Genomic DNA, 10,173 nt, shown 5'->3' on the forward strand with positions numbered 1-10,173 from the left:
CAAACAAATAAAACAAAAGCAAAAAACAAACAGAAAAGACAAAAACAAATGAAAAACCCAACCGAAAAACAACAAACAAACAAAGAGAAATGGGAGAGTAAATGAGGAGGGTTGAATGTGACCAAAATATATTGTATGTGTGTACAAAATGGCATAATGAACTCCGTTATGTATAACTAATCTATCCTGATAGAAATTTAGAGCTGGGCTTTCCAGCAAGGTCTCAGTTGACAGCTACTCTCTTAGGTCATGTCTGCAGGAGGAGATTTCTGGGAATACTTTATCCAGTCATTCTGGAAAGGAGAACCGTAGATGAAGACTTTTCTCCACTTGGCGGGCACACTTGGTTAGCTGTAAGAATGGGGCAGCCTCCTGACAAGCCTCACATTATACTAGAGCTCTGGAAGGCTTAGATCTGTGCAGGAGGGAGGCTGGGAAGTTGGGAGTGTACCTGCCAGCAAAGCCCACTCTATATTGCTGTTTGATTTTCCATTCTATTTTTGAACTTATGAGGTAGAGGATGAACTGAGTTTTTGCATCTTTTTTTGGCATATGCTCTGCAGGTGTCTCCATCCTTATTGAATTTTCTCAGTAATTGGGGCCTGTGAATTTACACCTAGACATACATGGTATCAAGAGGGTTCTGGAAGAGCAGCTGGCACTGTGGCAGAAAAAGGTTGGGGATCAAATATGCATTAGTAGAGAGGGCTATGGAGGTTATAGTAGGTGCAAGTTTGAAGCCCAGAATGGAAAGATGGTGGCCTATGGAGGGGGTCTTCTAATAGGGGTAGGCTCCAACCACAGAAAAGCACTGGATGTTGTTGGGTAAGCACAAGGTAGGCGTTCGGACGAAAGCATGGTGAAACCATGCAGAAAAGGCACTATTGCAGTTCCCAAACCACACGCAAGGTCACAGACTAAACAGCAAACCCAGCTCCAGAGGTCAGTGATTCGGACTGGGTTTGGAATGAGATAGTCTCCCACAAAGTCACAGAAGCTTCTTTACCCCATGCATCTCAGGTAAAGATTGGGTTTAGATACAGAACTGGGGCAGCTCTGTCCTGAGGCTCATACTGAATGAAGGAGGGCTGTGGGGCTCTGAAACTGGGGTGCTTTGTTTCAGGTGGGGATTGGGCAGATCCCAATCAGGGAAGACAAAGCAAGGTGGACCTCATTCCTATCGAGGCCACAGTTGCACAGCGCCCTCTGCTGTTCACCCCCGAAGCATACCTTATGACACAGAGGCCATTTGACCTGGGTGATGTTTCCTTGCTAAAGCCTCAAGTGTACTTAAAAGGAGACAGGGTTCATTCCACAATGTAAATAAGACTGCTGAGCACACAATCACACAAGATTACTGAGCACATAAAAACATAAACATAAATTTGTAGCACTGGGGTTATGCTAAAGACTTACCTGCAGACCCAGAAGAACAAAGAGGGTTCTTCTTAGTTCATTTTAGGTTCCAGGACTAAGGACAACACAGGCTTGGGAGCAGCCCTCCCGCTGTGTGGTATTCAGGTAATTTACACCTCATCTCATCTTCCGTGAATCAGGGCATAGTAGCACATTCTTCATAGGATGGCTTCAGGAATAAACAAACATTCTCCTAGAGCAGTGGTTCTCAACCTTCCTAACACCATTCCTCATGTCATGGTGAGCCCCAACCATAAAATTACTGCGTTGCTACTTCAGGACTATAATTTTGCTACTGTTATAGATTGTAATGTAAGTATCTGATATGCAGGATATACCTGATACGTGATTCCTTTTAAAGTCTTTCAACTCTAAAGGAGAGGACCGCTGCCCTAGAATATCGCCTGCCTCAAACTAAGCTGTCAAGAAATGGCAGCTCTCCTTCTTTGCAGTAACAAGTGTTCTGACATTATTGTCCCCGATGCTTTCTTCTCAGAGACGTTCTGCTTGCTGGGATGGAGAGGGCTCCAAGGAGGATGCACAAACGTCCCTGGAATGAAGTGACATCCTCTTCCAGCCAGGAGCGCTACCTAAGCTGGAAAACTAACTGAGGTTCATAGCGGCTTTTAAAAAGACTGACCCGCTGACTCTGGTCCGACAAAGGCTGACTTTCTGTTTCACCTCGGCAAGATGCACCATCCAGCTGCAAAGCATTGTACAGTTCCCTTGATGAGCCCAGGGCTGGTGGGTGGCCTGTGGACTTGCCTACTTTCCCTCAGACTGCTCTGTGGCTCTATATGCAGACATCCTCCACACTGAGGTGATCCCGGGTGTCTGGGCCTCTCACGTCAGAATCACTCACTGTCAGTGGTAGGATTGGAGGTCGAATGTGAGAGGTGCGATATCTACTCCCCAAAGATGGTGGGTGGGTGTTCAGTGTGCTTACTGTCTTAGTCCTTGAGTAAAACAACCTGGCTTGTAGCTTGTAGGATCTCAGCTTTTTCAGTTGTGGGACAGAAACAATGCTGTCACAGGTCACATGTGTATATGTCTCTCTTTAAGTAACTGTAAGTAAAGAGCTTTCAGGGTGTTATTTTAGAAATAAAAATAAGATGCATTTACTTTCCCTAACTCGGTCATGTGTGTTGTCACTCAGGATGGGCTTTTCTGATGGCAACAATACAATCTTGGGTATCAGCAGTGCTGACACCATTCATGGGCCCTGGGAAGATTGTCCTGTCATGAGCATTTGAAGTACAGACCTGCAATGGTTTGGTAAATGACATTCCCTTAGAATGACCTTCAGACTCATGCCATCATTAGGACTAGAGGTGGAGCTAAGTGTGGGCCATTTGGATGACATTTTTTTTCATTAAAAAAAAAAAATCCTTAGTATGTTTAAGTGAGGGCACAGTGAAACCACCGAACCAGACCACTCTTCGGTTAAAAAGAAAGGTTACTGAGGATCAAACTGCCAATGCTGTCCCCTGAAGGGTCAGAGAGGAGCAAAATGGTAGAAAGGCAAGCAAATTTCATAGTAAGCAGGCCTTTGAGCAGATACAGACTGTTGGGATTGACTGGGAACTAGATGCCCTTGTCCAAGGTAGTTGAAAGTATAAGGGAGCTTCCTTGGGGGCTAAAGGGTGAGGGGTTAGGACATTGTCACCAGCACTGCCATTTTGGGAGCTCTTTTGGACCCAACAATAACCATCTCTGCAGGATTGTAGCCACAACTTTTAGTTTGGGTTTAGAAACAAAAATTGGTATCAAACCAAATGGTGTTATGAAATTATAAACTACTATCTTCTGGTATCATTTAAATATTCTTTGAAGGGGGCTGGAAATGGAGGTTAATGCATACTTAACCACCTGAGTTTGGTCCCTAGAACCCACATGGGGGAAGGAGAGAACCCTCTCCAGCACATTGTTCTGTCCTGCACATGTGAATGCACACACATGCACATAGAATTATATATGTGTGTGTTTGTGTATGCATATACACACAGACACATACACCCAAATTTTAATAATCTGGAAGCTTCCTCAGGTCAGCACCCATGCTCATTCACTCCTGTCGCTTCAGCTTTTTGTCAAGGTTGGTGGCCTTCCTGTACGATAATGGCAACACTTCCCAAAGAAACTCCAGATATATGTGCGTGCACACAGATGTGTCTGCCTCTGTGTATGTATGTATATTTGTAAATATGTGTGGAACATATGTGTATGTGAACATGTGTGTCTTCATGTCTGTATATGTACAATTATGTGTACATAGGCATGTGTGCACCTGTGTATACATATGCATTTTTATGTAGATAGGTATATGGTACATGCATGCACATTTGTATGTGCATATGTATGTCTATGTGTAGGTATATGCATGTGAACTCATATGTATGTGGCATAAATGTACATGTGTTTGTGTATATATGACTTTGCATGTATGTATATATGTGTACAGACATGCCTGTGTGTGCATTTGTGTAATTGTATGTATGTGTGTATATGTGTTCATGATATGTGTAGTACCTGTGTATGTGTAATGTACATGTATGTGTGTGTAGGTACTTTATGTTTTCCTCCATGGCTTGGTTTATGTGCTTGTAGTTTTCTATGTTTGCCTAATGTTCCTTACGGCCTCCAAGGCTACCAATCTCTGTCTAGATAATTACCACAACCCCAAGAAGAAAAAAAAATTCATGTGACATTCAAATTAGTCAGAAATGTCCATCCAGTAGAACAAATGCTAGCTTTTGAGAACGTTTTGGCAGAACTGAGCCTACATCATGGCGGGCCACCACAAACAGCAGCAGCACACTCGCTGAACATCAGTGGGAATGCTTCTGAAGTTTTTTAAAGCCCTCCCCTACTTCCTAAAAACTCTAAATCAATCAGGTTCTTATCAGAGGAGACCAAAACAAAACAAAACTGCTGGAACAAAGGAAGAGAACTAAATTGGTACTTAGTAATTTTAACTCAGGTAAAAGTATATTGATTTCCTGGTATCTGCCCCTATTTTGAATGGAACAGGTTAAGAAAAAAAAAAAAAATCTCCTTGTCTTTGTCTTGTGACCAAATGTAAAAATGATGGAAAAAAAAAAAAAAGACAGGAAAAGCTGGGCCCACATTGAGCAGCTGGATGAACACTTGCTGTGATGAATGGCTGTGTATCAGGGAATGTGCTAAGAAGTGAGGAGCTTAGAAAGCCCGCACACAAAGGAACCCGAGAGGGGGCCACCAGAGCAGGTCTAATGGCTGGGAAGGATTTGAATAGATGTGGCAGGTGATTGTTTTAGGCTGGGAAGAACATGCAAGCTCTTCAGAAAGGGGAGTGAGAATCAAGCAAACATTGGTGGGTGACTAAGAACAGAGCAGCCTGGCCCACGTGGAGAGCCATGCTTGTCATTGAGAATATGTCAGACTGTGGAAAACCAAGGTTGTTTGGGGGGGGGATGGAGGGATTGTATTCATTATCTAGACGGAGACTGGTAGCCTTGAAGGCACCGCTGTTCTACCTCTTCCTCAGGATCAGCTCTGGATCCCACCTCCTTCTTCCCTCTGAACCTAGAGAGGAAAACATCCTAACTGCCCATCCTCCTGGTTAAAAGAGTTGAATCTACCTCTGGTAATTGGTGGAGACAGACATTTTGATCTGCTCCACACCTGGGCCTGTCAGTCACCTGGCCAGGAGACCACTTTGGCATGTACATTCTGGCATGTACTGATGAAAACTGAGCTGAGATATCCAGCCTCATGGACTGAACAGCTACTGGATTCTTGGACCTTTATTTTATAAGTTCCATTTTTCCAGAGAACCTAGACTAATTTATAACCAAACAGAAATGTGGTGGGGCCAGAGGGGTGGACTAGAGAGGACATTTGTCAGGAGTGCGTTACACAAGCTTTTGAATAAATTTCCTGCTCTGACTCTTGCATCTAGGAATGGGCTTCGGACAGAAATATCTCATCTTGCAACTTCCCTCCCAGGAGTTTCTTCCTCTTGGAAAATTGTCACATTTGTGCACAAGTCAGTGATGGATTGGATTTGGTTCCATTCCCACTCTTTAAAAACAAGTGCATTTTAACCTACCTATTTGGCCAGGAGACGTGTCGTCATTTCCCATTTTTACATTTTATTTTTTTTCTTTGAGAGGTGTGGTTGAAGGTCCGCAACACAAATATGAGATTTAGGGGACAGATTTTACTCAGTGTTTGGTTTCCACCCAGCCCTTCAAGAGATAGCATAGCACTCTGGCTAGAGAGTGGGGAACCAGTTTCCACAGACTGAGAACACTAGACCAAATGGATGGCTCCCCTAAACTATGTAATAAGGGTGTGAAGCTCCTACCCTGCCATGGCTCACAGCTTTCTCAGGGAAGGGCCTGTTAGGTTTTATGAGTTCTCCGTGCAGGGTATGAGGAGTTGGCAAAGAACAGATTCCAACTGATAAACAAGCAAAGAATACTGAACCTCAGAAATCAGGAGATGGTCTGATGTGTACAGGAAGAGGTATAACCCTACTCTGCATAGAAAGGTGTCCTAAGACAGTGGCATAAATGGGGTATGAAATGCAAGGAATGAACTGAACCCCTAAGCTTCTGGTTCCAGAAATTTGGGGGAGGGTACGTGTCAATTAAACAACGTAATCCAACAGAAAAGAAAGGAGGATTGGAGACATGTAGTTGAGCACGTCAAACCTCTTATGGGTGTCTTGGGAAATCTATCGGTCAGTTGTGTCTACTATTTTATCTCTCTATAAAATGAACTTTCAAACGCCTTGCTGTACTGTAGAAAGTGAAGAAGGTGATGGCTATGAAATGCCTGCCCCTGCCCCTGTGTGTGTGACACATGCTACAAGCTGCAGCAATGCTATCTTTTCCCATCCTTGTTTCTGTGGCTGTGTGGGCTTTGTATAGCAAGTAAGATGGGAATTGGAGCACTCTCTCTCTACTTTCTCCCTCCCTCCCTCTCTCTTTTCCACTGCTGAGGATTGAACCCTTGGTCATGGACATGCTGGCATGTATTTTATCTACAGCCCCAGTTCTGGTAGTGGGGACTAGAGAAAGGAAACTGATGATTTCTGTATAAGGAATTTTATTAGGCCCAAGAGCAAGAGCTGACTGGAGATAGGAGTCGTCTCTGCTAGCTTTCTGGCCTGGTCCCAGGCAAAGAATCTGTCTTAAGAATGAAAAGGACAGTAGTCCAGACTCACAGGCTGGTGAATCCAACATGGAACTGCAAACTGTGCAGATAAATTCTGCTGTCTGGTGTATCACTTGTTTTTCTCATAGCTGTGACAAAATGCCAGACAAAAGCAACATAAGAAAGGAAGGGTTTGTTCTGGATCAGAGTTTGGAGGTATGGACCATCCTGGTGGAGGAGTTGTTAGGACAGGAGGCCTCGCAAGGGCTAATTGGTCCCATTTCATTTGCAGTCAGGAAGCTGAGAGAGATGAATATGGGTGTTCAGCTTGCTATTATTGATGCTTTAAAAATCAAATTTACTTTCTCTCTCTCTCTCTCTCTCTGTGTTGGGAAAGAGCATGTGGAAGCCATCTTTCTCCTTTCTCCATTGAGGATCTCTGAGATGGAAATCAGATTCTCAAACAGTAAGAGCCTTTACTCATGGGATACCTGGCAGGTCCTGAAAGAAGGATTGCATGTCAGCATCACTTTAGATGATTTTATCCATATTTTTAAAAAAATGTCAATAATATGACAGATTTTTGTTCCAACTATTCACTGTTTCTAAAGCCACCAGAAAGGCTAGTACAGTAGATACAGACAGACAAACTGCAACCCCACACTGCACTGTGGCTGGGGATGCAGTGACATAGCTGAGCTTCTGCTTGATCAAGTCTCCCATTCTCCCAGCTATAGGGAGTAAAGGTGGCAGCCGAGTGTGGTGGCTCTCAGCTGATCTGATCTCTTTGCTTTGTCCTTCGGGGACCGAAAAAAACTTCCTCTTTCCATAAGCAACTGATCACCTGGCAAGAAATGATGGACTGAGGGGGATAATAAGGGCCTGCTTAGTCTGTAACATTTCTGAAGGACCACAAGGCTACGGAGCCTCCTGTGGGATCAGTAGCTGTTACTGTCCTGCCACATAGTCCTCCTGTCCCCCCTCCTCCTATGCTCCACGGCTCTCCCAAGAACACTTCCCCAAATCCTTCCTGAAAAGTAAACCTTTGTGCACTTTCCAGGCAGATGGCCAGACACCAAGAATATACTTTTATAGTTGTGAGCTAATATTGTTCTTTGCTGAGAGGAAGGAGAAATTACTGAGGGCCTGAATGTCCTATGTTAGTATGTTGATGAAGATTTTTGATATTTGAGGTCATGCTAAGCTCTGTAGAATCAGTTTTCACATAAACAACAACGGCAACAATAAACTGCCATCACCACCACCATCACCACCAAAAGCAAACAGCCTAGAAAGCTTTGCAAGGAGGAAAAGGATATTTCAGGCTTGGTGGCTATTAGTGATCATGGTCTTCACCCAGGGAGTGGACAAGCCATGTGAGGAGAGACTGGAGGTGATGAAAATACACTCTAAATAGGAAATTTTCTTTCTAGTTTCGTGTCCTATTTTTAAATTGGTTTGTTCATTTTCATGATGTTTTGGGTTTTTTCTTCCTTTGTCTGTGCTAGATACTTATCCTCTGTGATACATACAGCTGGTAAAGATGTTTGCCCATTCTGTAGCTTGCCTCTTCACTCAAGTGATGGTGTCTTTTGCTGAACAGAAACTTTTAGTGTCTCGATTCTCATTCATGAACTGCTGGTTTAATGCCTGTGTTAGGTCCTGTTCGGAAAGCCTATTCTTGTCTATACCTGTGAGTTCAGGCATATTCCTTACTTTCCTCTCTATCAGATTCAGGATATCAGGTTTTATGTTGAGGTCCCTGATCATTTGGAATTGAGTTTTGTGCCAGGTAAGAGATAAAGACTGAGTTTCATTTGTCTACCTGTAGCTATTCAGTGTGAACAGCACCATTTGTTGAAAATGTCTTTTTTTCCCCCCATACTGTATTATGAGTCTCTTTGTCAACAAAGAGAAAATCAGGTGGCTGTAGAAGTGTGGGCTTATATTTGGGTTATTGATTCTATTACATTGATCAGTGAGTCTGTTTTTACGCTAATACCACACTGATTTTATTGCTATAGCTTCGTAGTGTAACTTGAATTCTGTGATGTTTATACCTCCAAAGTTTGTTTTTATCTTTTTTTTTTTTTAATTCTTGTTCAGGATAGTTTTGATTATCTTGGGTCACTTTTCTTTGCATATGGAATTTCCTTTCAATTTCTGTGAAGAACTGCAATTGAAATTTGATGGGGATTATATTATCAAAGAATTAACAAAAGTATAATACTAAAAATTAATTCAAAATTTAAGAAGGCTTCTAAGCACAAACGAGAGTAAAAGAAGAGAGAAGAAAGAAAGAGAAACAAATATCTCTCTTTAAACACACATCCATGGGGTTAAAGTAGAAAGCAGCTGTCTGGTTAGGACAGGAGCAGGCAAGGCAGTGGTAGACATTTGGTGATGGGTAGGAGGCCTATATCTTAGTTCCTTTTTGAGTGCCAGATTGCCATAAGTTAGAACACTACATATTTATTATTTTAAAAACCTAGAGGTTCAACCTCGGTCTCACTGGATGGATCACGGGGTCAGCAGATCAGAGCTTCTATTCAGAGGCTGGGGAGTGGGACCCATTTGGCTCCTTTTTCTGGCTTTCAGAGTCCACCTGATGTCATTGTGGCTGGTCCACCATCTTCAAGTCCCAGCCTAGGTTGAATCTGTCACATACTTGGTCACAGCGACTTCTTCTATAGATAGATTTTCCTTTGTCTCATTTTCCTGACTCCTCTTTCTCCATTAAGGATCCTTGTGATCACACAAGGCCAACCCAGAACATGCAGAACGATCACTCCCATCACAATCGTTAATTGCATCTGATAAAACAGCCTTCCCTTCCAGGAAAGAAGCACAGTCACCATTTCTGGGATAATTTGGGCATGACGTTGTGGTTGATACTTCTCTGCCTCCCACAGAGTAGAACTAATATTGTAATTTATTTTCTTTATAGTTTTCTTACATTTATTTACTTAGTGTGTGTGTGTGTGTGTGTGTATGTGTGTGTGTGTGAGTGTCAGTGCATACATGTGTCAAGGGTCATGCATATGCTATGAAGCCTATGTGAGGGTCAGAGAACAACTTATAAGAGTCTTTTGTTTTTTCTTGTAATCTCCCTCAACTATGTGGACCTAGGGGAAGGGGAAGGGACTCAGGCAGTCAGGTCCTCAGGCTTGGCAGCAAATGCTTTACATATTAAGCCACCTTCTCAGTCCTGTTTTGTTTCTTTCACCTATGTAAAATTAACAAATCTGAAAGGGGACAAAACAAATAAACCTGAAGAGAATACATGCTAGATGCATTTTACATGACATCCAGTCTTCAGTATCATATATGATCGATGGTGTCACAGGAGGCAACCCTTTGGTGTTTAGTAACTTGTGTAAATCATTAAGTCAGTTGGTCGTATAATTGTGACTCAAGTTATGGCCCGTGATCAGTTGTGAATGCTGTACAGATCTTTCCCTCTTTTGTGACCTGTCTCAAGTGAATAAAATAAATTTTGTATCACTACATTGTTATTAAGGATTCTATTCAAGTTCTTCAAGCTCCTTGCAATTGGGAAATGTTAGTAAGAATCATGAAGGTACAGCTGCTCAAAGTTGGGAGCTACCACCCGGA

The 10,173-nt window shown here is 42.8% G+C and overlaps 1 protein-coding gene across 2 annotated transcripts in view; it reads left to right on the forward strand.

The window, feature by feature from the left end:
- LOC110556565 (adhesion G protein-coupled receptor F4) overlaps positions 1-2,510 on the forward strand; it is a 35,760-nt gene extending 33,250 nt beyond the window's left edge. For both annotated transcript variants that reach the window (XM_021650410.2, XM_021650411.2), the window contains exon 10: positions 1,913-2,510. The gene's annotated coding sequence lies outside the window, so the exon portion shown is untranslated. The remainder of the gene's footprint in view (positions 1-1,912) is intronic.
- The last annotated feature ends 7,663 nt before the right edge of the window (positions 2,511-10,173 follow it).

This window comes from Meriones unguiculatus, chromosome 16, assembly GCF_030254825.1.
Source record: "Meriones unguiculatus strain TT.TT164.6M chromosome 16, Bangor_MerUng_6.1, whole genome shotgun sequence".
NCBI lineage: Eukaryota > Metazoa > Chordata > Mammalia > Rodentia > Muridae > Meriones > Meriones unguiculatus.